This window comes from Anser anser, assembly GCF_964211835.1.
Source record: "Anser anser genome assembly, chromosome: 3".
NCBI lineage: Eukaryota > Metazoa > Chordata > Aves > Anseriformes > Anatidae > Anser > Anser anser.
Window position 1 is genome coordinate 67,164,458 of NC_139722.1, and position 25,450 is coordinate 67,189,907.

The 25,450-nt window shown below is 41.4% G+C and overlaps 2 long non-coding RNA genes across 3 annotated transcripts in view; one reads left to right on the forward strand and one right to left on the reverse strand.

Annotated features, from left to right (window-relative positions):
- Positions 1-16,079, forward strand: part of LOC310897850 — a 29,459-nt gene extending 13,380 nt beyond the window's left edge. Inside the window, exon 3 of the long non-coding RNA XR_014582642.1 lies at positions 15,967-16,079. This is a non-coding gene — a long non-coding RNA (uncharacterized lncRNA). The remainder of the gene's footprint in view (positions 1-15,966) is intronic.
- On the reverse strand, positions 12,001-24,549 carry LOC310897849. 2 transcript variants are annotated; one of them, XR_014582640.1, is made up of 3 exons: positions 23,856-24,549; positions 21,910-22,451; positions 12,001-21,207 (listed from the first exon to the last, which is right to left on the reverse strand). It is a non-coding gene; the product is annotated as an uncharacterized lncRNA (long non-coding RNA). The 2 variants fall into 2 exon arrangements; XR_014582641.1 differs by having other exon boundaries at positions 20,270-21,207; positions 22,257-22,451; positions 23,856-24,539.
- Between the last annotated feature and the right edge of the window lie 901 nt (positions 24,550-25,450).

Genomic DNA, 25,450 nt, shown 5'->3' on the forward strand with positions numbered 1-25,450 from the left:
ATAATCTGCAAAATAGCAGCTTGCAAGCAGAAACTTCAAGCTGCACAAGGGCACAGTTCTCTGTCTATGACTTTCAAACACAAGCCTATTCTTCAAAGAGTTTGAGAAGAAAGTGTAGGCACTAGTAGGAGAAGCTGTTCATTATTCCTTGTAATTTCAGATACACATAGTGGAAATTAATGGCCAGTGAAATGCACCCTGTGCAGTCTAGAGTTCTTCACATATTTATCTGTAGCACATTTATTCACATGAATAAGAACTATTAGATTCATTTCACATCTCTGGGACAAGAAGGCACTCCAAAGTTTACAAGATTTGTCTCATGTGTGGCCTGTTTCCTTCAGGAGTTCTGCACATCAGGACACAGAAACAAGGTATAAATTTTAGAGTTGGGACTTACATGGAAACACCACGGCTTTTCATTTAACTGACTTGAAAGATGTCATCTGCTCCCGGACAGGATGGGCCCAGTCTCCTTCACCAAAGGCATCATAACTCTTTCCCTTTTATATAAGATACTGTGCTTTTAAAGTGCCATAGTCTGTGACTTTTCACAGGAGGAAGAATGAGGATCAGGGACCAGTCTTATTTTGTCATTTTGGTATTTTGGTATTTTATTGATGATATGAGGGCAGGAGGATTTGTGAACACATAAGGGTTAGATGGCAATATAGAAGAAGCTGAAGACTTTGGTGGTCTGGCAAAAGGAAATATGTTGACAATTATAGTGCAAGAAGGCTTATTTAATTAAGAAGTAACAGAGGAATTTTCTTCTATAGGAGTTTATTCGTTAGAAATGGCAGAGAGGAAGAAAAACCTCTGTGCACTGGACAGTTTATTCTGAGAATATGATGCAATACAGCTATGGAAATACAAATTTGTCTGGGATGTCTTCCATGCAGTATTTTTGATAAGAAAGTGCAAGGTATTGGACAGTCCATATGCTTTTCAAGAATAGGAATCTAGAATAGAGCCAGTACACAGCTATTAGGATGATCAGTGCCCGTAAATCTTGGTTTGTGAGAGGAAACATACTCAGGTGGCTCAGTTTGTGAAGGGCTTCATGTAATGCCCCTGACCTTAGAATTAAGACAGGATGCATACCTGTCCTTGAATAGTGGGCATTATATTGGGCTTAATGTTAAGTGCAAAGCATAATGGAACCTCTGTAAAGGTAAGAGTAGGAGGGATGATTATTATCTTCAAATTGTTTAATCTGCATTTAGTGAAAGATGATTAGAAAGGCTGCCCATTCAGTAACGAGTTTCTGACTCTTTTAGTTAATTGACTTATGACAGATAACATTGAAAGAGATCTTTTCGGTTCAATCCCACTTTATACTACAGTTTGTTTCAAGTTAAATAAAGTTTTCTCTGAATATTCATATGCTGTAAAATATTAGTTTGTTTCAATTTGCTTGTAAGTTTTCAACTGCTTGGGCAGTCAGTTGAAAGTGATGGAGTTTTCTAAGACACATACCTTTAAACCTCTATATCACAACATGTTGTGATGCTGTGGACTGAAAGTACTCTCCTGGCAGAAGAAAACAAACTTGTCATATTTTAATTCTAGCACAAAGTTCATTAGGACGAATGAATTCTCAGACTTTCTAAGAACACAAGGTGTGTAGCAGGAAAAAAAAAGGCAAGAATAGCAAAAGTTTCTTATGTAATCCTCACTCATTTGCAGACTGAATATTTAGGATTGCTTTTTCTCTCCCTGCACATATGAATGATGAATTTAACATGCACAAAATCAAAGGCGATTGAGAGTACTCCATGCTGATGGCTAGTGTTCATGTGCACATGATGCCTGTTAGATACAGAGATAATATTAATATTGCTTCATGTTTCCCAGCTCCAACTCCAATCACTCATGCTCCTTTAGCCTGTGCCTGCAGTAGTACACAGGCTGTATTCTATCAAGTGCTCCTCCATTTTTTGAAGAAAAGCCATGAATTTGCTGGGGTATAAAGGGGTACGAGAGGTCTTTTCTTTTGTAAAAATCTGCTTCAATTTGTCTAAACAGCAGATTTTTGAAAATTGTCTCATTTCATTCACATTATGCAATGTTTGCCCCAAGATGCTGAGTTTGCATAGTCCAGGCAGCTGACAAGACTATATGCAGGGACTGAGTACAAAAAGCAGCCCCACTGCTGTGCTAATAGCTAGTGTGCCAGCACCAAATGAGATGAAGAAATAGCCACTGTTTTATGGAGATGGATGAGAGCTTCAGCTACCTGGGAAGTAGAGGAACGAGGCCCAGGTGTTAGAGATCAGGCTTGGGAAAGGCTTCAAGAGCAAGGGGGCACTCGCACAAAAACCTGAAGCAAGCTCAAAGTTCTTCAGTCTTAGCCTCTTGTTAGCAAATACCTGTGAAGCTCACTGGCACTCTTATAAGCTTCTTTTCTGTCCACTGCCTGCCTCACAGAAGGATAGCAGCTTACTGCTCTCAGGGTCCCCATTAGCTCCAGGAATGGAGGCTGGTGTAGTGATATTACTTCATTAATACGGTGCCAGAGGATGGAAGTTCCCTTCCCTTCCCTGCTGCAAACTGAAAAGAAATAAATACAACGTGAAGGTTGAGAAAAATCAACTGGTCCAAATTAACAAATATATTTCTGAAGGTTGTTAAGTTTTAGATTAGCCTCTTTCAATACATGCTTTCCAATGCTGTCTTCACTTCTGTCATGACAAGGGATCTAAAACTGCCACCTCAGCAGTGGAAAAGGGCTTAGTGGAGCCACAGTCATGTTTATATTCTTGCTGATGGTAAATCATTGGATTCTGCCAGTTGAAAACCCCAAGTTCTGTAAAAGGAACCTTTCTTGTATGTCAAACAAGGGAAAAACTTCAGGTTGTTGTAGTTTCAGGCACAATTTTTTAACAGGGAGAACTGCATCAAATTTATCTAAAATCCTACTTACCCGGTCTTTACTCCTTCACCAGGAAATAAAACTGTATATAACATTTTCTTTTTCCCCCTAGAGATTTAAAATTGTTCAATTAACATTTTTAGTGCAAATTTTAATTCCTTCCTGTTCCCAGCAATGCACGCAGAGTTAATGAGGTTTTCCATGTCCTGTGGAAAAAGCTATCAGAGATTGTCTTGTTTCTCATATTGTCTGAAATTACAGTAATGTCCAAGGGCCCTCAGTAAGCTGAGTCCCCTGTGCTAAATCCAGAGACTGTCCCAGCCTTCTCCACCCCTTGAGCTGTGACTCCCTTACTCACCAGATACTATAAAAGGACTTCTGATATAAATAATGGATTGTCCTAAACTGAAATATAATCAGCAGAAATGAATCTGAATATTAATGCATAAAACATGTATGCTCGTCTCTATTAGCTGTCTACAGCTGTCCCATACTTTCACTGGCCCGTACTTTCACCTCTACCACAAAACGGGCAGACCATCAGGGAAGTATTGGTGAGGTTGAAGTAGTCTTAATCGCAATACATGCCCAGCTAGTGGGGAGTTATCCTATATAATGCTGAATCTGAACGGTCTCCTCCACTCTCAGCCCTGAGCTGTTTACAACAACTTTCTGTCTCCCTTCCAGACTGGGGGAATTCACCCAGGTCACCAGCACTACCAAGGGAAGATCAGGCTCACTTCGTGTGATGGTGGTTGGGTGAACGCTGGATCTAACTGCACTTATGTTACTGTCTTTATGCCAGGGAAGAAACTATGCTACTGAAAGGGAGATTCTCCTGGGATCCTGAACTTCACTTCTCAGAGGCCATATTATTCTAGTTGCAGAAAGGGAGTCAAACACTACCTGTTTAGGTTGATTGCATGAAAAGCTGGCTTTCATGATTACATGAAAAGCTATGTACAGAATACAATGCAACAACAGAGAATAAAGAACCTATTTTTAATGTAGGTGTATGAACATTTCCTTCATGGACTTGTACAGCATCAGGCTTGACTGGAAGTTCACCAATACTAACATTTTGGGTAAACTGTCCTCTCTTACATTCCTGATAAAATCATAAACTCTATCACCTCTTCAAGGCCTTAATTATGCTGCTGCTGGAGAGAATATCTTCAACAAAGAAACCCAAACTGTATAGTGAATACCAAAGCTAAGGTTAGGGATCTATAACAAAAAAATCTGAGACAAAGTCATTCCACATGTAGTGGTAATTATTGTCTAAAAAAGCAGCACGAACTCAACTATTCAGAAGGAGAGCATTACAGAGCTCTAGCACTGCTATAAAAGACACAAACAGTATTTCCTGTAAGAGAGAGAAATATCTGCTTGCACAAACACCAGCTTACTCTATCATTTTAGACAGACTATGTAAAAGTAGCTATCACCACTGCTGGCTGAATGCAGAAATAATATCCAGCCCCTGAAAGGAGTCACTTTGTTCAGTGTAACATGCTACTCAGAGAGTTATTTTCTAACGATTCTGAATAAGTAGAGAACACAAATCTTACTTAATTTGTGGCTAGAGGTAAACTTAAGCTTGGCCTTACAGCCTGAGTCAATATTTGTCCTCCGTCTTCCTCAGCCTTCCTAAATCAGCAAAGACAGAGACTATCAAGAGCATATGGGATGCCAACCAGGACATAATCAGCAAAACATGGGACATTCTGAGCATGCAAGGCAGATGATCACTCAGAAAGACGCCGATGTCCTTATGCCTATTCATTTATCTACTTGAATCAAAGGAATGGAGGAGGAGGGAGAATGAGTATTAGGAAGGGGGGAGGGAGTCTAGGCATGATTAACAATAGGTGTGAGACAGGAAGAACTAGATTAAACTGATCCATATGCAAATGATCTGAGTCTGATTGCATCAAACCATGCACAGTTTAATGAGTATGGTGAGATGCCTTTATCTCTGCTTGGATGTGTTATGAAAAGGAGGACTGCTCCAAGATAAAACACAGTTTAATAAGAAGGTTTTTCATTGCGGGGTTGATCTGCATTTGCATTTCTCTCTCTGAGACACACAGCTTTCCTGAACCTCCATTCCTTTCAAAGAGATTAGTCAGTAAGCACTTATGTATTGTTGACACACACCTTAGGGCATGGAATACTTAACATGGATGTGAGTTTTAGTGTGGTCCTTCATGACCTGGCTTAGAAATTTCAAAATGTGGAATAAGTGGCAAGCTCTTATTCTTCTGCTTATCTACCCAGCACTCTTTGCCCTTCTGTTATTTTGAAGCTTTATAAAATCTTTTCGATATTCATACAGTATGATACAGAGACAGAACTTACCTTCAATACTTACAGCATTGAGGGCCAGATTCAGAACTGCATCACCATTGTGACATGGTGATAACTGCAGCTTCTGTGGAGCTAATCTGATTTTATGCTACTGTAGCTGAGGTCTAGCCCTCTATTTCAAAAGACTGTGCTAGCTTCTTCCAAGAGGCTGCCTTTGTATACTGAACAGGGTAGCTAGGCACTACCTTTGCTTTGTCTATGCTTACAGTCACAGATGCAGATGAAATAAAATAGACGCAAGTTTTTCTTCCATGTGCTGACAAGCCAGTGGGAAATCTCCAATGCTTTCAGGAAGATCATAGGAAAATATTTGGCCAATGCACGGCCCTCTGCACGGCCTATGCACGGTCCAGCAGCCATGTTGTTTAGTAGGTGTTAGTCTTCATCATCCAGCTACAATTAATGTTGTCATTAGCAAAAGCACTGAATCAGAGCAAGCTGGGGGTACCATATTTTTGCTCTGAAGCATAGCAAGTAGTGCATCTTCTTCCATGTTGAACAAGTCTGCCATTGTTATATTTTTGATGCTGTCTATGGATACCATGTCCTTCCTCACTCACGACAGAATATTCCCATTTAAGTGCCACGATCTTCTCTAAACCCTATGTGCACACTAACATCTGTATTCACACACTATGTATTTACACAAGTAACCATCCTGTTGCAGATAGAAAGTATTTCAGTCTCAAAATGCCGATGCTGAATATTAACTCTCCAAATAATGGAGGCAAATAAATATCAATTGTCATCCAAATACTTTCATGAAGTAGAAATCCCTTGCCACAGCAAATAGAATTTGTCTCTGCAACAGGGTTTTATGGAACTAGGCTGGGTGTTTAACAATGTACCTTCTCCACTTCAGCTTCAACTGATCATCTTCATCCTTATATCACAAAGATGAGATGTATTAATAAAAACAAGGCATTTGAATAAAAACATTTCCATTGATTTCAGTAGAAAGAACCATGGGTCTGAGTACCTTGAGGACTGGGAATCCTAACTTGTTATTGTATATCACACCATTATTTACATGGTTGATCTTTTTCCAACAGCAGACTGCTTCATGTCTTCAGGAATTTCTCTTGGTTTATATTCCTTTGAATACAATATGTGCTTACATAATTTCTTTCAATTCATTTGATTTGAGTTTCAATTCTGCATCTTTTAGCTTTCCTGACTTATTCTGAACTCTTTTCAGCTTCTTTGCATTTCATCATACATTCTCACTCAGCAGCTATAGAGTCCTCTCTTATCACAGGTTATGGTTTTTCCCTGTACAGCCACACAATCTTTCCTCAGAGACCAAACATCCCACAACAGCAGAAGGCTGGAGCTTGTTAACCCAGTCACAAAATGCAGTTTTGCCGGTAATTAGAAGAGACCTATGTCTATCCTAGTTTACTGTTATTTATTATCATTTATGGTACCACAATGCTGGGAGTTCAGAAGCACCCTGGGTAACAGAACAACTCAGTTATTTGTGGTGGTGACCTTACATCCTCCTGTACCAGGTGCATGCTCAGGGCAAGGTGTGAATGAGGTAGGCTGGAAGTAGGCACACACCTCCTTACCTCTTGGCATGTGCTAGAACCCAGTAGGGACAGATGAGAAACAAACAGGACAAAAAGATCTTTCCTGTCCCAAAGAACTTACCCTTGAAATAAAAGACAAATAGCAAATACTGACAGGTGAGAGATATAAAACTTTAATGGGAGACATTAATTGTTCTTAACTTTAGGGAACTAATTTGCTTGTCAACGTGATAAGCACAGTTGCACTGACAGACATTGTGGTCAGGCTCTTATGGGAGCAGTTTGAAGCCCTTCTAACAGTCCCTCAAAATATCTTATTTTCTTCATGGATTAAATGGAGAAATTAAATTGCTAATGTGGTGATTTAAAGTTGGATGCCTAAGATTAAACAATATAAATATTGCCTTTCCTCCTCCCCCACCCACAGGGATGATGTGTATGAGTCTTTAGGTGGTGGTGCCAGAGGGCTCCCAAGCTTCATTTGAAGGAAAGTGTTTTAAGGTTGAACTTGAAGAGAAGGGAAACTAGCTTTGTGACTGTGACAGGGAACATAAGTGAAATCATGGAGATGGGTGTCAAGAAGTGTAGTGAGTAGCTGATGGAGGCTGGCACCACCCTAACTGTGAGCCAGGATATGAAGCAACTATAAGAGATTCTGCCTATATCTTAGGCATGGTTCCAACCCTCCTTTGATTAGGTGTTGTCAGATGTCTCTTCGAAAGCTCTGCTCTTCTAAGGGTTAATCTGGGCTGGTATAAGCACATGAGTTCACATTGACATCCTTTGCCAGCTGTCTTTTCAAAGTAACAAACTCATCATCTTGCAGTGAAACACCTGGGGTGAAATCCTGACCTCTCTTGTAAGCCACTATTACGCATTGGGTTTCATTGACAAGATCCAATGATTCAGTCCAAAGCATTTTCACCTTTTCACCTCAGAGGGCATCCCAGTTCCAGTGGTGGTCTAGCATTTCCCTTCCCTTATAGGTGGGAAAAGTGAGTCTGCTTGATTTCAGTTAGGCCACTTAGCACTATTAATATCCTTGCAGTCCTTTCCATTGTCCAGTTACTTTTTCACTTTTTAAACACAGGTACTGCCATTCACTACCACTTCAGAGTTGTTATGAGTATTTAAAGCCTTGGTAACTTTTTGAGTTTTAGTTGCACTACGGTTGTGAAAAGGGTCTCATGACTACAGTCTGGGATGCGTAAGGGCTTGGACACTGCCCATGAATTAATGGTAGGAAGCAAAACCACCACAAACATCTGTTGTTAAATCCATCAGAGTTTTGCTTCTACATTTTACCTGTAATTTTATTCTGACGTCTTTGTCCCAGGTTGTCATTTGTACTTTTGCCCCTAGGATCAACACTGGAGTATGTATTGAAAGTTGAGAGCAGGTACTTATGTAGGCTTTGAGACATATCTAAATGATGTTTAATCTCAATGCCCTTATCACAGCATAGCTGTCTCTCTCTTTTTTTTTTTCTTTCCAACTATCTTTCATTCATATTGCTGAAAGAACTTTTAATCTTTATGCAACTTCCTTTGCTAGGTCTAAATCACTTTGATATTTGGCAGCATTGATTCCACCTTTCCCTTCTTGATTGCTTAATATTAGGAAATTTCCTGAATAATAAAAATTATGTCCATATATGCAAAAGTGGTCATGAAGCCTCCTTCAGCACTTTATTTATTATATTTGGTTTCTACAGGATTTATATCAGTCCAAATGAATTCTTTAGAGGTCTGATCCAATTTCTGTTTATGTCAATGGCACTTTTGTGATAGATCTCAGTGGTAGTGGGATTTAGCCCAAAGCCTAGTGCATTTAAGTCAGTTCTAATCTGAAAGGTGTGTAATAAAACCAATTACTTTGATTTTTTTTTTAATTTTTTTTTTCTGGGAGTACAACTGAGTCACAGACTTTCATTTTTCTTTTTAAACCTCAAGCAAGTTCATGTAAGGTGGGTGACTGTCTTCCTCTGCAGTCACATTTAGAATAGTGCTTTGGACTTTGGACTAAAATAGAAGTTATTTTCTGTAAAAGGTAATACTGTGGCAGTGTTGAATGGAAACCTAAATATAAAAATAATTATCTATTTCTACTAAGTCCCAGTAATAATATGTGTACATATATGTACAAATATATAGGGTCTACATTAGTGATTTGAATACAATTTGTTTTTCTAACATGACAGTAAAGCAGCACTTGCCCTCTTCATCCTTAGCGGATTCTTTCTTGGGCTGAGTCTTGATGTCTTTTAAAATCTGGGCTTCTCAAATAGCAGATGTGATGGGATTTTTCCATCTATCTATCTATCTATCTATCTATCTATCTATCTATCTATCTATTTTCTGATATGCTCATCTATCCAATAGCAATTGAATTTAGACCACCAAACAGTTACCAAGTGGTAACAACTTTCAGATGATGTCAGTGTGGGCCTGATTTGAACTGGTGAGCTAGAGGTGAGGCAATAACCTATTAACCATTCTTTCGAGCCATATGCTCCTCAGCAGTGACAATTTAACAGAATTGCCAGAAAGCTCATCTATTACAATAACAAATCATGTGTCCAGCAACATCACTGTTTTATACTTAATCTGTCTTTGCTTCTCCCCTCATTTTCCCTTTCCCCTCTGCCCCTAACAAATATAAACACAGAGACTTTCCCCTTTTATAAATACAATGGATGTTGTTGTCAGTTCAGATAAGAGCAAATGCCAGATAGGATGGCAATATTTTCAGTCCTGGCAAATGCAATCATAAGTTCAGTTTATTAATATTGCAACAGTTGCACTAAATGAGATCACTTGGATAACAAAACATTTATCAACAAAACGCTGCCACCTACTGAAGTTTTGCAAACAGCCCAGATGATTGGATAAGATCACAAATTCACTCTGTCACAAGCTTATGGTCTTTGCTCAAATCGTTCTGAGGGGAAAAAAGCAAGAATGATAACCAGCAGAACAAGACAAGACATCTCTTTTATGCAGTCTGTTCAGCAAGTGTCAGGGTAAATCCTGGAGACCAACCTCCAAAGAAGGAAGGAGGTTTGGCTCTTTTTGCTCAGTATGTCATGGAGTTTTCAAGTACAGCAGCCAGGGAACACTTCCTATCAACTGCTTTAGCTTACAGCAGCCCATTATAAACTTACAGTTTTCTTGTCATGCTGATCTTCAAAGTTTCCATTCAGCCCATAGCAAACTGAAAGATTTTTCTTGCCAGCTTTTTGCGTTCCTTCACCCCAGGTTATAAACGCTTTCTAAATAAATATAAATGAACTCTGAGTTATTATATCAAATCTTGTACACTCTCTGTTCTGAGATTTCGGCCAATGTAAAATTTTAATTGTTTCAGTACAGCTCCACCAAGCACGCATATGGAACAAGGATAAGTACTGCACACCATACAGAGAAAGAGCTTTACCTACCCATGTTTCATTTCTTTGGTGTGTATCAATGGATGATCAGATACATAAAGGGCTGGCAAGGCTTTAGGTAGGAATTGTGCCTATTTGCAACTGTAGACAGCAGTTCTACACAGTGTGGTAACCTCAACTGTCTTTTAGGCAAGAATGTGGATCCCATTTCCTAGTGTCTTGTGAGAACTGTTTTGGAGGTTTAATTATTAGTAACTCGTAGAAGTATTTAAATGAAATCCAAACAAAATTACTCATGTTGAAACCATTTTTTTATCATTATTATTATTTTTTACCCTATGAATAGAAAGGACCATTTATGCTAACCAAGAAAAGCAAAGTTAAGGATTCAAGACAGCATAATTTAGGAATGAAAATCTCATTACGATTATTTCATGCAATGGACGACCCACCTTTACCCTTGCAATACTATTTAGTGGCATATTTTTAATAATCAAAAAATTAATACATACCCCTGGAACATCCATGAATGCTAAAATTATAGACAAGTCACAGGAAAAAGTGACTGATCTTTGACTACAGTAAAACAGGGTGTTTAAACGTGCATAACTTTAAGCATGAGAGTAATTTCATTGAAATAAACAGGACTACTCAAACATTTCTGATTTTGCAAGTGCTTCTGTGCTCTACTAGCTTGGGGGCTAAGAATGGATATGCTTATTTAATACAGTGTTTATCTTCTAAACCTACATTCAGCATTACTGATTCCTTCCCTTTCATCAGGCAGAGACAAGGAGTTCTCCATTTTTCTAGCCTCCTTCTGGGCCAGTTTCAAACTTCATTGTGCCTTCCTATGCATTTGCATTTTATATCCGATGTAGAAAATAGCAGCTATAAAACCATACCCTGAGTCCTGAGGGAGTGAAATGGATAACTTGAAAGGAAACACTCAGAGGTTTGTCTAGATTAGGGGACGTGATCAATATTATGCTGGGGCTGTCTCTTCCTGACCTAATTCTGGACCTTGTTGCACTGAGAAGCATTATCTCCTTTCTTCTTTGGATTTAGCTGTTTGCAATTGCCCTTTGTTTCCCTTTCATGACTGTGACCAGATGTATTGACTAACCCTGGCCTCATTCTTTCTTCTTAATTCTGATATTGCCCTTACTGATATGATGGCATGTTTTTGTTTAGTGTGGAACATGAATATATGCTCATTACTGGACTGGAGAATCCCACTGGTGACAAGGCAGACCCAGAATCCTTAACTTGAGTTGGCCATGCTGCTTAACTCTTTTGCAGTAAAATTGAAATTTTTAAGTCCTCAGTTGGTTTTTAAAACTGAATTGTTCATGGTAGGTTAGTTATGCTGCTGTATCTGTCATGTGTATTGAGTGCTGGCTCTACCACCTTCCTTGCTGTGCAAGGAAAACCCTAAATCCCCACTGTGGGCCACCTGGAGCTGACATCGCTGGATATAAACCCTGACTAGTTTAGGTAGGCATGAGCTTTAAGCTCTGCTTTGCTGCAGCTGTTCTTCAACACAGAGAAACTTCAAAGGGATTTGACTCCACTCGGGGACACTGGAGCCAGCACATCTGCTAGTTCCTATGGAGATGAAAGCGAGTGTTTAATGCACACCATTGCCCTGACCAGTTTGCAGGTGCTAATGCTGGCTGGAGCTCTTCACACTGGCCTGTCCATATTTTACTTTTTCTGTGAGGGTTCGTGGTTATTTCTGAGCTCAGACCTGTCTCTCAGTGACACCATGGCCCTCTAATAGTGTCTGTACATTGCTTCTTCCTCTGGTACCATGGTGGCAGCTGCATGTTTTCCAGCGTGAGGCTAACAGGGCAGGCTGCTCCAGCCCGCTCTCAAGTGCAAGACCATTATAAACAGTGCACCTTGAAATTTACCTTCATCATCTGGAATAATAAAGTAAGATTCCTGGCTACTAAACCAGTGTACTGACTTCAGCCTGAATTTTCTTTCACCTTTGTGAACTCCCATCTGAGAATAAAGGTCTGGGAGACTGGGAAGGGGTTGCCTCTTAGAAGGTCTCTGGGCTAACATGGAGCAGGCTTCAAACACAGATAAAGCAGACAGGGAAACAAACACGGACAAGAGCTAAGGCACATGGTCTGAGGTGTGACTTCAGATGAGGGAAAGACCTGCTGGAGGAAAGGAGAGGAAGTGAAGGGACGTTGGTGGCCTGGAGCTTTCTCAGTCTACTTCAGCTCTGCCTGTGTTCCCACCTTCCCCTAACTGCTTGCCTGAAGAAGGGGTGAATGACTCCCTTCACAACCCATGTGAGGAGCTGGATGGATGGAAAGGGCTGCCGATCTGTGGCTCCCTATGCCTTGGTGATGGACCTGTGATTTCACAGAGATCTGGAGAGTTTTCTGATAAAGCATATCAGAAAAGTGGGAGGGCATGTTGACTTTTGAGGACTATCTCTTGCTGTGTCATGACTATTGATCAGTATTGTATCTTCTCTTACACAGTAGTGAAACTCTGTGAGAGGGCACTCCGTTTGTGACAGAAAATGGCCCAGAGAAGAACCAAGACAACACAGGATTCTGAAGAGAATCTGTTGGTAAAGCTAAGAATATAACAGTGATTTAGGGTCAAAGTCCCACTGCAAGTTTTTGAGGGAGTGCTTCCCCAGGCCAGTGCAGACCCATGTGAGCTGCTTGCCGGAACAAGTGGGGTTTTTCAGCCAGGCTGCTCAGCCCTCCCATGAAACACTGCTCACAACACCTCATCGTGCTCCCTCATCAGGTGCTCCAGGGTGACCTACAGGCCCACCCTGAGGTATGTGTCCCTGCATACAGGCCTGGAACCAAACAAGTGGGTTTGTAGATAGGCTTTCAAGCACAACCTGGAGCCGAGCAGGTTTCCTACTTTCAGAGTAAGTTGAGGTGAGGTGGGATGAGAGTTTTGACACAATAAATTTATTTTTTTTTTGGAGTTTGGGGAGACAGCATGGTGATGAACCAGGGCGTGAGCTCCTGCATCCTGAAGAGAGGGGTCTCCCGTGTTGTTAGCAGAAGCTGCAGATACCAGGCAGAATTTTTGCCCTTTCTCTGACCACTGCTTTGCTTTTCTAAACCACTGGTGGGGTGGAAGGCACAACCATGTGGAGCACTGGGCAGCACTGTCCTGTTTGCATAGTGTTAAAATAAATGCCTATGTGAGCCACAGCTCTCAGGTCAGAGAATATCACTACAGCAGCAAGTCCGATATCCTAGATGCATAGGCACAGGTGTCATCGGAGTTAACAGCTATCGTCTGTGGCCAGTTTTGGTTTCCATGAGGGTTCCTGGTACCATGCTTGCCTCTAATTTATGGGACTTATGCACTCTGTAAATGAACATCTCTAGTGTGTTGGTGCTGTTCTGGACCTGCAATCCTGTTTATTCAGCCCATCTGACTGCAAGCAGTCAGAAACTGCTTACTTGTTATCTCTAACTTGCAACTCTGAAGTGAAGAAAACCTGTGGAAAATTCATGACTGTCCACCTCTTGCTATACAAATATGCAAGCAATATTTAACACCAAAAAATTCAGTCTGAGTTTTAGTAACTTGTCAAGAGAGTTTATATGTTAGGGGACTGCTTTACTCATCTTCAATGAAAAGAGCTATTTAACATTTTAGTCCACCCAGATACAGTTTTGGAAGGCATTGCATCTAGACATTCTCTCTTGCATCTCACTTGGATGTTTTACATAACTTTCTGTATCTGTTAGGTTTTCTAGTCATACCTATTAAAGGAGTTGGCCACTATGTTATTAAATTTGCAATGCTTATTAGTTTACATTTTTGTGGTCAATAGAACTTTACCAGTGAACACCAGAGCATGATCTTGTCTTATGTGTGGACATTTAGAGTGGAATACACATGTAATCACCATGTATACTTTTAGCACAGGAGATCCTGAGCTTTTCCAGTGCAGAGGCAAAATAGGGAGATTCAGACATACGGAGCTTGGCTGATCATGGCTGGTGGGAATAGCCCCTGGGTGGCCCCTGAGCAGAACAGCTTTGAAGTGTGTAACTACAGAAGCAATTCCAGGTTCTCAAAAAACTGGTAAATAGGTAAAGTTGTCAGAAGGGTTTGAAATCCAAGAGCACTGTCACACTGCCTTTTGCTCTTAAAGGCAAACACAACTACCTCTTAAAATATCTGTAAATGCAAATTCAAATTTAACTTTTTAAAAGGCAACAAAAACTTCTTGTTGTATGACCTTCATAGATAAAGGAGAAATCCTCTATCATAATTTTTAAGATAAATAATAAACTACATGCCATGAGCATGGCTTTTTTACTTCTAACATTACGTGTTTTCAGGTCCTCTAAGATGCTTTTAGAATGTGTATAAATTAACTCCAAATATAATAACTGCAAATATTTCCTAGCTAATGCTTTGATCATGTTACTTAAAATTCCATTTTATTTATCAGCAATGAAATGAACAACACTTGTGCACCTTTACTGCCCTTTGTACATTCTCATTTCTTTCTGAATGGAGCATAACAACAAACGTGGATATTGATAATCAGAAGCTATTGCAAGCAAGATGTATATCTCATTTCTGGAATCACATTACACCATTATAAGTTAATTTCACATTTTCCCTCGAAAGAATAACCAGCATTAGTCTGGTCCACACAATTGATTCAGTGTCACTCTGTAACAAAGTCACAGACATCCTTCTGCAGACTGTATCTGTTTTTGTTCATTCAGATAGTTAATCCATAGCGGGTCAAGGCTGTGTCCTACCAAGAACGTATGAAATGTCCTATGTGGGGGGTGAAGCTATTCCTTTGTGAGTGCAGAGGTCCACATTTGGAAGGAAGCAGTACAATACAACAGGAGGAAAGGAGGCTGGGTCCTGGCTGAGAAATCTGTGAGATGCCCCAGCTCTTATAACACCAAGGAATGAGGGCCTAGGAATGGCTGAACAAAGGTGGCCAGTTTCATAATCTTTGAGATGGGAATAACATTATTCTGTCTTTTTCATCATAAAGTGTGGCAGTACCCATCTTGCTATTTGGGGACACAGAGTTTACTACCCACAGCTGCAGAGAAGCATCACCACATCAGGTAAAGCAGCTCAGAAGCTGATGGCAAAAGTCCTGCTTGGAGTAAGCCAACACGGTGCCATTGGTACAACATTAATTTGCACCGACTGTCAGGCTTTCCTGTGCATAGGACTGTACATGTACCATTTGGAAACCCAAACCTTTCCGTTGGATTTCCTGTCTCTTCTCATTACAAATGTTCCAACTTAGCTACAACAACATTCATATTACTTTAGTGAGGCGTTTTGTTTACACTGTGCCCAGTTTTCAGCACTTGGCCCCAGATGTGTTTGTTCCCATTTCATGAAGCCAGCGACTGAGGAATGCACAAGCCAGGACTGTAACTTCCCGTCTCTTTGGCATGTGTTTAAAAGTCACACTACGCAGATTTAATGCTGGTGGATGGTAAAGAGATTAAATTCTCAAGTGCCAGCTCATCACATCAGGTTAACACAACTCCCACTGTGTTGCTGAATTTACATGAGTCCTTTATTACGGGTGTGGGGAGAGACGGTTGAGGAGAGTTTGAGAAAAAAAAAAAGGTTTATTTACCAAGACAGCAAATAAGGAAATACACATTTTAAACTGTGAACTGTCTACTTTGAAAAGTTTGGCATTGTGCCTTGTGTGCTGTCTGCCCTGTCTGAAAATTACATAACTATGAGTGTAAACTATGTATGTGTGGATGTGTTTTTATGTATTTGTGGTTTTATTACAGGCAGCTCAGAAAGATGCCTGGAAGAACTGAACGCCAGTGGAATCTGCCTGGGTGGAAATAATGTTCATGCACTATCTTGCTAAGGAGTTAGTAACCCACAAAAGTGCCAGGAGCTCATTAATGTGGTATTCTCAGACTTTGCTTTGTCAAGATGGGGAGAAGGACACGTACTTCTGTAAATGTGCTCCCTTCCCAAATTAATGGCTCATGGGACATGACCAGCCTTGCAACATTTCGGCTCACCATTTCTTGGGAAGCACTAGTGGCTTTCAACTGTTTTTCATACTGGAAGCTTAAAGGGATAAAAAAAGCCAACAACAATATCTTCTACCCCCTGCCTTATCCTGCTAACAGCTCACTGTTGGGATGGGGAGAGGTGGTTGAAATGGCAGAGCTCTTCTGGTCTCCACTGGGAACATTGCTTAGCCAGAGGACAAGATGTAGGGCTTTGACTGAGGAAAGCTGCCAGTCAAGTCTGGGTTCATCTCTTGCATGTACCAAAGACAAATGTACCAACGGATGCTCCTGCTTATGCTATAGCACTTACAGTATTTGTAAACAATTAAATATAATGTATGTATATCCTGATCCTTCATTAATCAGGAAAAACCAACGTTAGAGGAAGCATCAGGGGCCCAGTTCTGTTTTCCAACATATACGCACCATAACCCCCATTAATTTGAGATGGAGTCATATGGGTGTATCCTGAGGGAGTGATTACATCCTGCCTCAGCTACAAGTGACCGAAAAAGGGAAAATAATCGGCCCAATACTGGTCATTTGGACAATGTGTATTTGATGTGTCGGAGTCATTCCAACCTTCCAGTTACCAGATGTCCGTAAAAATTCATAGCAGGCTATTAAATTTAGCAGATCCCGTCTTAATTAGATTAGCTTCTGCTCAGCATGACAGCAGAGTATTTCACTGATGGAGGATTTATAAAGATTTCTGGTGGGAATTCTTTATGGAAGATGTAGTCTTTTATCCAGTGGGATTTACAAATGGAGAGGGGGGAGGGAGGAGAGGAAGCCCTGATAAGGACACACAAACATTGTCATGGCATGTTAAAACATAAATGGGAGCTTTTATTTTATGGATGTTCTCTTTTTATTTCTCTTTCAGAATATGGATAGGTGGTGTGAGTGTTTTTTGTGTCCTTGCATTATCAGGCCCAGCTAACATAATGGCATACGGGTGGTGGAAAACTACAAGCAAATTCTTGTTGTCAAATTCCCTCCTAAAACTAGCACCAGAGGAGTACTCAATGTTCAGTTGCCTGTCAGGTCATGAGTTATTTTTTCACCTACAGGAAACAGAATTGTACAGTTTGTCTTGGGCTGATTTTATGTGTTGCAGCCCGGCGTCTATCCATTCATTGCCCTTATTTCTTTAAGGTCACCGCACACACACAAACAAACAAACAAACAAAAAAACCACTAAACCCGTTTTCTTATTATTTGTGCCCCAATGCCAAGGACTCTCTGTTTTTTCCTGCACAGATTTTTATGGAGGATATATACTGTTAATGGTGACATTGGTGTCAGTAACAGAACGTGAACAGCAGCAATGTCTGTGCTCTATTCCCAGTGTGTAGATAACTTCATAAAGAAAAAAAAAAAGGTGGGTGGAGGGGAGGGGAGATCTGGATAATTTTTCTTGTCATTTGATTCACCATTGAAAAGGTCACTCCCTGTAAGAAGAGACAGTCTTCCCTCTGAGATGTCTGGGGGAGGAGCAGAAATGGCAGAGCCAAGATGGGGGGTACTCCTTGCCACTGTGTGGCTTTTGTGAGGTGGCAAAGCAGCCCTTCTGAGCACAAGGGCACGCAACGCCCAGAGAATGCATGCTGGCGGCTGATAAAAACAGAAAGGGACCATCCTTTGCTCACGCCGCGGGCTGATAGCATTCACATCATACACCGTTTGTTACTAGGCAACTGATTAAATATACGTGCCGGTCCTTCAAGCAGTGCTTGCAATTAATTAACCAAACCATTTTCATTTTGACTGTCTTCCGCCCTCCCCGCTCCACCACCAGCCACCTTCCCAAATGCTGACATCTGACATGAGTGCAAGTGATTTGAAGCTCCTCCTGACCTGTAGTGTAATAAAATAAAGAACGGATCCTTTGTATAGTAGATGTGGTCTACATCCAGGCAGTGGACACCTCTGTGCATCCCTGGTGGGTCTAGCTAGCAGCTGGCATACAACAGACATTTTGCTTTGCTCTGCCAGGGCCAATGTAAACCAAACTGCAAAAAACTGCAGGATAAAGTCCAGAAGTTCTCCTGGCAAATCTATTTGAAGTGCAGTTGTATCGAAAGATGGAGGATGGGTGTCTTTTCTTGCTTTTAAAATCGGGATTCTTTACTCCTGAAGCAGTCATTCTCAAATCTAAAACTACTATGGAGCACGTTTGTGTGAATACATATATAGATACATATGTCCTGTGAGAAATATAAATATTTATATACCTACTAAGATATATGCGCACAGTGTTAATGGCCAGGGACACTAAGTGCACACTTCTCTGTGCTAGCTATTACACCGAGTCCCAACAACAGACAGTCCCTGCCCTGCTCAGCTCACAGTCTAAATAGCAGTGGCAGGCAAAGTGGAAGAAGGGGTCTGGACAGCAAAGGTTGTTCAAAGTCATGCAGGGGTTCAGCAGCAGGGCTGGGAATAGAAAATGGCTTTTGTCTTGAGATCAGATTCTAGAATAAAAAAAGCAGTGAGTCATCTCACCCCAAATCCTCCCTCTAATTTTGTAATACAGTTGTCATATTAAAGTTGTATGAAATAGACTGGAATTACACATGGAAAATGGGTAACTACAAGGATCCTGGAAGATCTGACTGTTCCTATTACACTTGATCAAATGCAACTGTCAGCTGCTTTGGCAGAGATCACCTTTGATGATTAAAAGGAGAGGACTACATTACAAGAGGGTTTGAGCACGAAACCACTCGCTGCAATCCACAATTAAATAGGAGAGGCTATTGTTCTCTTTCTGACCGGGAAGAGAGTTACAAATTTATTGGAGTTCACAGGCTTGCTGCAGAGCTTGTCTTTAACAAAATTGTACCCCCATTTTATATCAGAGCTTCCTACCCTGCTCAAAACCTCGAGTGCATTAAAGAAGCAATTTAGGGTTTATTTGAAGGGGGAAAAATAGAATGTTGAGTTGTGTTTCTTTTTTTCCTCCTTCCCGCTGGCTTTCTGCAGGGGAGGGAGGGATTTGAATCAGCAGATTCTCAATGGTATCGCGGCCTATTGGAGCTGGGTATAAAATCACTAGAAATGTAGAAGAAGCAAATAATGAAGCACAGATTGACAGACAATTCAAAAAAAATTTTTAAAGCACCGGCCAGCAGCTGATTTGGTGTGAACTGTCTGTGGAGCCATGCCGCTTTGCACTGCCTGACTGCCGTGCCTTTGATTCAGAACCGGAATGGCTTCTCTGAAAAAAGCACTCTTTGGGTTTGCAAATCTCTTCTATGAGCTAAGGCCATTTTTCACTGCTAATGGGACTAGATTATCTTGGCCTGCTCTGGTCTGATCTTACCTTGCCATTTTTTGGACTGTACTCTGATATGAATAAAGAAGGGTTCACAAACCCACAAACCCCTCTTACAAACCTCGAGTGAGCTGGGCAAAGCTGCACCGTGGCAAAAGCAGCCCCCCAGGTGCCCTACTGCCTGCCACAAGTGCTGATGGTCTGCGGTGGTGACAACCACCCTGAGGATGGAGGAGCAAGCACAGGTTGCTCTTTATGAGGTGTCAGACAAAGTCCCCCTTCTCAGAAGGTGGCTGGCTGCTGTCAGTAGTCCCATTAGAGCCATGCACTACTCTTTAACTTTCACTGTTGCTTTGCTGACCTTTGAATGAGAAAAACATTAGTAAAGAGCAATTTTATGCCCTCATAAAGGGTTATGTGTTACCAGGCAGTAATGGAAGCACAAACCAACCTGGCCAAAAGATCTCAGCCTCCCGTCACTGCTTTCTTTAATGGTGCTGCTTTGTCGCTAATCTACCTGGTGCTTGTCAATGGCTGGAAATCCCACCCAGCAGATGTGAAGGTTGTTCACAATGCTGGTGCAGACACTGCTCCTCCGCCCTGTTAATCCACGGGGCGGAGGGAAAAAATCGGAGAACACCTGAGTATCTTGCAGGTTTCTGCATGCTGTTCCTTTCCTCTTATCCCTGTAGTGATTTATATTAAATTGACTTGTAATTATACCCATGTTTCTTCTTTTTTGCTATTCTAGTTATTCTTGGTTGTTCCATGCCCGTATATGGCCTGTCGCTAGCCTGGCTTTTTCTTCCACCACAATGAGACAATAAATCTGGTGAGGCTGGACAGGAAACCCAGCTTGCCAAGGAGAGGCAGGATGAATATCTCCTTGAGACAGTCGGAGGTTTCATTGCATATTGTCCATATAGTCTATTTCAAGGAGTGCCCAGGGCAAGCCTGGAAAAACTTTTGTGTTTGCAACAGTATTTCTCTCTGGAAAAACAGAATTATTTATTTTTTTAAAACCCACCATGTATCTTTTGCACTTTTTATGTGAGTAGAATCCTGTACATACAAAAGATGTCTCGTTTCAAAATTTCAGCCAGGGCCTGTGTTTTAGAGGCAGAAGATAATCACACAGAAATGCCTTGCTTCGAAAGCCTATGTTTGCTGTCACTGCTCTCCTCAGCTGACCCAGTGTGGATATGTGCTTTTTCCTCAAGTGGGAGGCAACTTCTACATTCTTACTGATCCAAACAACTTCATTAAAAACACTGAGCAGGCATTATTAGTACTTTCTTGGCCTTCTAAGCATGTCTAGGCTCATTCATGTTTATGCTTCACTGCAGACACTGGTGAACTTGCTGATCGCACATTCCACCCTGGTGCTTGTTCCCGTGAAAGCAGCAGAGATCTTGAGACATTGGGATATGGCATCAAAACATAGACCAACTCAGTAAAATAGCAGTAGATGGCATATCAAGGACACCGTGACCACTCTGCATGTTCCATATGAAAATACACATTCTGGAACTTTTTTCAAAGGATCATTTCTGTAGGTATTCCCAGTATTTGTAGTCCAGGAAGATCACTTCAGGCCTTGGAAAAATGTTATCTTGTGGTAAGAACCTTACAGTGTTCAGACACAATATGATCTTACTCTGCTTGTAGTGACAACGAATGGCATCCTGGCACACAGATGGAAAATCTCCATGCTTGAGAAAAAACTTGTTTCAAACAGAAAAGAGAGGTTATCTTAGATGCTGCTAGTGTAAGTGCACTCAGAAGCAGAATCCTTTGTGCCTTATTATAACTGGTTACATTAATCACTATGTCTTTCAAATTAACTGATGTACTGACACGTGGGCTAGTTTGTGAACATTAGGAGAACAAATGGATCCTTGGTCATAAGTACACGGGCAAACAACATCACCAGACATACACAGCCCTGTGAGTACAGCATCACTCAGCAGTGCTCTCTCACTTGCACACATACGCAGTCAAGCTCCTTAAGGGTTTGCCAATGCAATGTAGTGTTGAATTATACAGGCTAACTCTACAAGCAAGCTTTGCAAGAATTAGCTTGGGGACTGGAATTAGTCTAAAAGCAGTAGCAGGATACATTAGCTTGCATGGCTGAGTTAGCCTGTCTGGCTACTGCTATGATTAGATGGCTTCTGATACCCAGGCTAAGTCAGGAGAGATATCCTGGGTCTTTCAACATGATACGGCAGACCATGGCTCTCTCATCTCCCACTCCCCCCCAGCCCCCAGCACAGTGCACTTTGCAGGCATAGGCTATACATACTTGCATTCAAGATCTGAGTTCTTAATGGAATAAACTGGCCTAGCTTCACAGAGGCATAGCTGCATTGATTTACATTGACAGACTCCTGGCTGAGATGTTTCGGTCTGTCATTAGTACTTACCATGCTCTACCCATCTGGGGGGCTGGTCATACTCTTATTCCTTTTAATGATAACTCTGCTGCAGTCATCTTTTTTTTTGCTTGTTGCTGTTAAGGCCAGCAGGCACTATTATGGTCTTCTAGCCTGGTCTTGCAATGATTTTAGCTTTAAGGGATAATTTTGAATAAGAGTGCAGAAGAAGCAGCAGCTTCTTTACCCTGGCAGCCGTCAAGGCTCAGTCCCTCACTCTGCTTCCCCCATGTTTCAACCTGCAGAGTGCTATGCTAATTTTGCTCACAGCTTCAAGTCATCTGAATTTCCGGCTGGCTTCAACTTAAGCTGTTTTTATTTCAAATAAGGTAAATTACCAGCTTCAGTCCAGGGCTCAGTTTCCAAGCTTCCGTTCTGCCGGTTTTCAAGCTTCACTTCCAGCAGCTCTGCATAATCCCAGAGGAACGCATGTCCTCCACTCCTCCTGTGCCAGGGACACGCCGCTCTGCCTGGCTGCTCTTGGGGCCTGGAATCCTCCTCTTCCTCCTCCCTGCTCTCTTTGGGCTTTTTGTCTGAAATAAACACGAGTTATTTTTTTACCTTTATTGAAAGTGCTTCTGCTAAGAGCTGCTTGCTAGTTCCTGGTCCCCCCCTCCCCTTCTTTCCAGACTTTACAGAACCTTTCACTGCAGGAGAGGAAATTGTACCCGTGATCGTCATCTCCATGAGTCATACCCCAAAGGGGCTCAGAGCTCCTCAGTAGGCCAGTGGTGTCCAGCCTGCCTTTCCTGAGACTTAGGTGGCTTGTGGAAAATTCAGTAGTAACAAAGCTACGATGGTGTGGAGGCTTCTGAGTAATCCTAAGACTGTGGGAGAAAGCAAAACCAACAGCATCTGTGGACGCCAGCTTCAGTGGTTTGCCATGGGACCCAACTGCATACCCTGCCAGACTTCTCTAGCAATGGGGAGAGGATCAGGAAGATGTCAACAGCTCTCAGAGCTCCAGCCACTATAGCGCACTGCAGTATGCTGTCTGTGTGTGTCTCTGCAACCAGTCACTGCTGTCTGAGAGGTCATCCATCTCTGGCATTGTGCCAAAAAAAGAAAAAAGGAAAAAAACTGAGACAGTCTCTGTCTGAAGGGCTCACATTCGAATTCATAATCCAGACAACAGGTGAAGGAAAGGAGAAGAAAATAAAGTATAGATACGTGGGATGACATGCTTGTGGACACATAGCAAATCAAAGCTGGGACATTAGTGTCCTGTGCTACATTAAGTGCCACAGCCCTGTGGAGCAAGTTACTGTATGCTCCAGCTTCAAAAACTTCAGCAAGCCAAACACAAACCAAGAAATACCTACCTTCAAGAAAACTGCATGAGGCACCATATTATAGCATAAAGGAATAGCATTTCTTTGCTTGTCTTGTAGAAAGCTGACATTTTCCATGCTGTGCATTGGCATTTCCTGTGATATTGCCACAGGCACAGCACTCGGATTGCTCAGGAGCACATTAAATACAGCTTCATAGATATGACTTTGGACAAGAATCTCTTCTTTGCATGTGGAATGGATAGGCAAAGCATCATCGGATACAGAGGTCATGAGAATCAGCAAAACATTATTGAGGTGCTCTGCCAGAACATCCAGTTGATGTAGGTAATTTAACGCTCATTTCTCTATTATTTCCTCAGAAGTTAGCATTTTTGTGTTGTTTTACTCCCAGTTTATGTGGATCACATTTGACTTGTTTCTTCTTTTATATGTTTCATTTCGGAATGTAGGACAACTGCTACTGTGATGGGTTGATACCCTCCAGTATGCAAGCACCCACACAGCCACTCTCTCACCCCTACCCCACAGTGGGATGAGGCACAGAATAGGAAGAATGAAGGTGACAGAACACATTTAACAGCTAGATAAAATAAAACAAATTAAAACAACAACAACAACAAAACAACTTAAGTAATCACTCACCATCTCTCACAAGCAGACCAGTGCCCACCCAGTCTCTGATGGCACTGGCAACCTTGGAAGTCCCAAACCTCCTTCTTCCTCCTCTACCCCAGTTTTCATCGCTGAGCATGACATTATATAGCAGGCAATATCCCTTCGGACAATTCAGGACAGCTGTCCTGTCTGTCCCTCCTCCCAGTCTCTTGTTCACCTCCAAACTATTCCTTGCAAGGACTGGGAACAGAGTGGGAAAAAGGAAAAGATTTGATGCTGTGCAAGCACTGTTCAGCAATAGCCAAAACACTGGTGTGTTATCAAAACATCTTAAGCCACAAACCCAAAACACAGCACCATAGAGGCTTATATGGAGAAAGTTAACTCCATCCCAGCCAGAGCAGTACAGGTACCTCATTTAAGGTACCTTTCTTCAGAGAAGGTTGTAAGTGTCTCTGAATCAGCAGACTGATAGACTGGATAACATGGTGAACATGGAAGGAGGATGGTCCGTTGGATGTGTGTACATTTCTTTGTTTTCACTACAGTGGCTTCTTGATACCTAGCTTTTAGACAGCTGAAATGAACCGAGATGAAATTCATTCTTTAGTGATCAACCCTGAGTCTTTCTCCTGTTCTCCTGTATTGGTTATTATGTTATACCTACCAGTGTGGATGTTATCTGTCCCCTAACAAGTCTGACGTAGCTTATCATTTTATGTTTTAATACAGTGACCAAAAAAACATTTGAAATCTTCCTTTTTTATAGTTCTTCTCAGCACTGAGTCCTAGAGATTAGTAACATATATTTTGTCTTAGTAATGTATATATTTACTCAGTAAGCCTCGGTTTTGGATGTTTCCTGTCTGTGGATCCTACCTTCTTAGATGCAGAGCACAGCATCTCTGCCTACTGTTAAAAATGACTGAAAGACTGAGCAAAAGCTCTAACTTGTGATAACTGTCAGCCCCAAATAAATATTGATTTTAAGTGTCAATTTTTAGTAAAGATAGATGTCAAAGCCCAACAAACCCAATTACAGTGCAATAAAATATATTTCATAACTCTAACTTAAATGTGTGCCAATGCTTTTATAGCATAACGTGGAAAGACAGAGCATCTACCTGGCCTTCTTGGTACAATATATCTAGAGAGATATTTATTAAATTTATCTGATATATATTGTATCAATATAGCCAACTATATTGTATTTCTGCCATAGTTTACTTCACTCTTCACTTTTCTGGCTGCTTTTAATGAACTTTTAGTGTTGCTTTTCTCAGCTCAGCTCAGAAAATGCTGTTTCTATGTGTGTGTGAATGTGTGTTTCTGCCTTCGCTGTGGCCAGTAACCTTTGAACTAGTTGGCCATTTCTAACCTGTTTGGAAGCAAAAAGGTCTCAAATAGACTATCTTCCCCAAAATTTAATCAGACCAGGCAGCTGTTCATGGCCTGCTGACAGGAAATGCTGTGGTATGAGCTCATCTCTTTTAGATAACAGTGAACAGCAAGAGAGCTGTGCTGACTACCCTCATCTCAGAAGAAAACTCCTGCTGGAGGCTGTGCCTTTTGAGCCTCGCATGTACCCAAGCACGAGAGGCAGAGCCCGAGGACACCCAGCC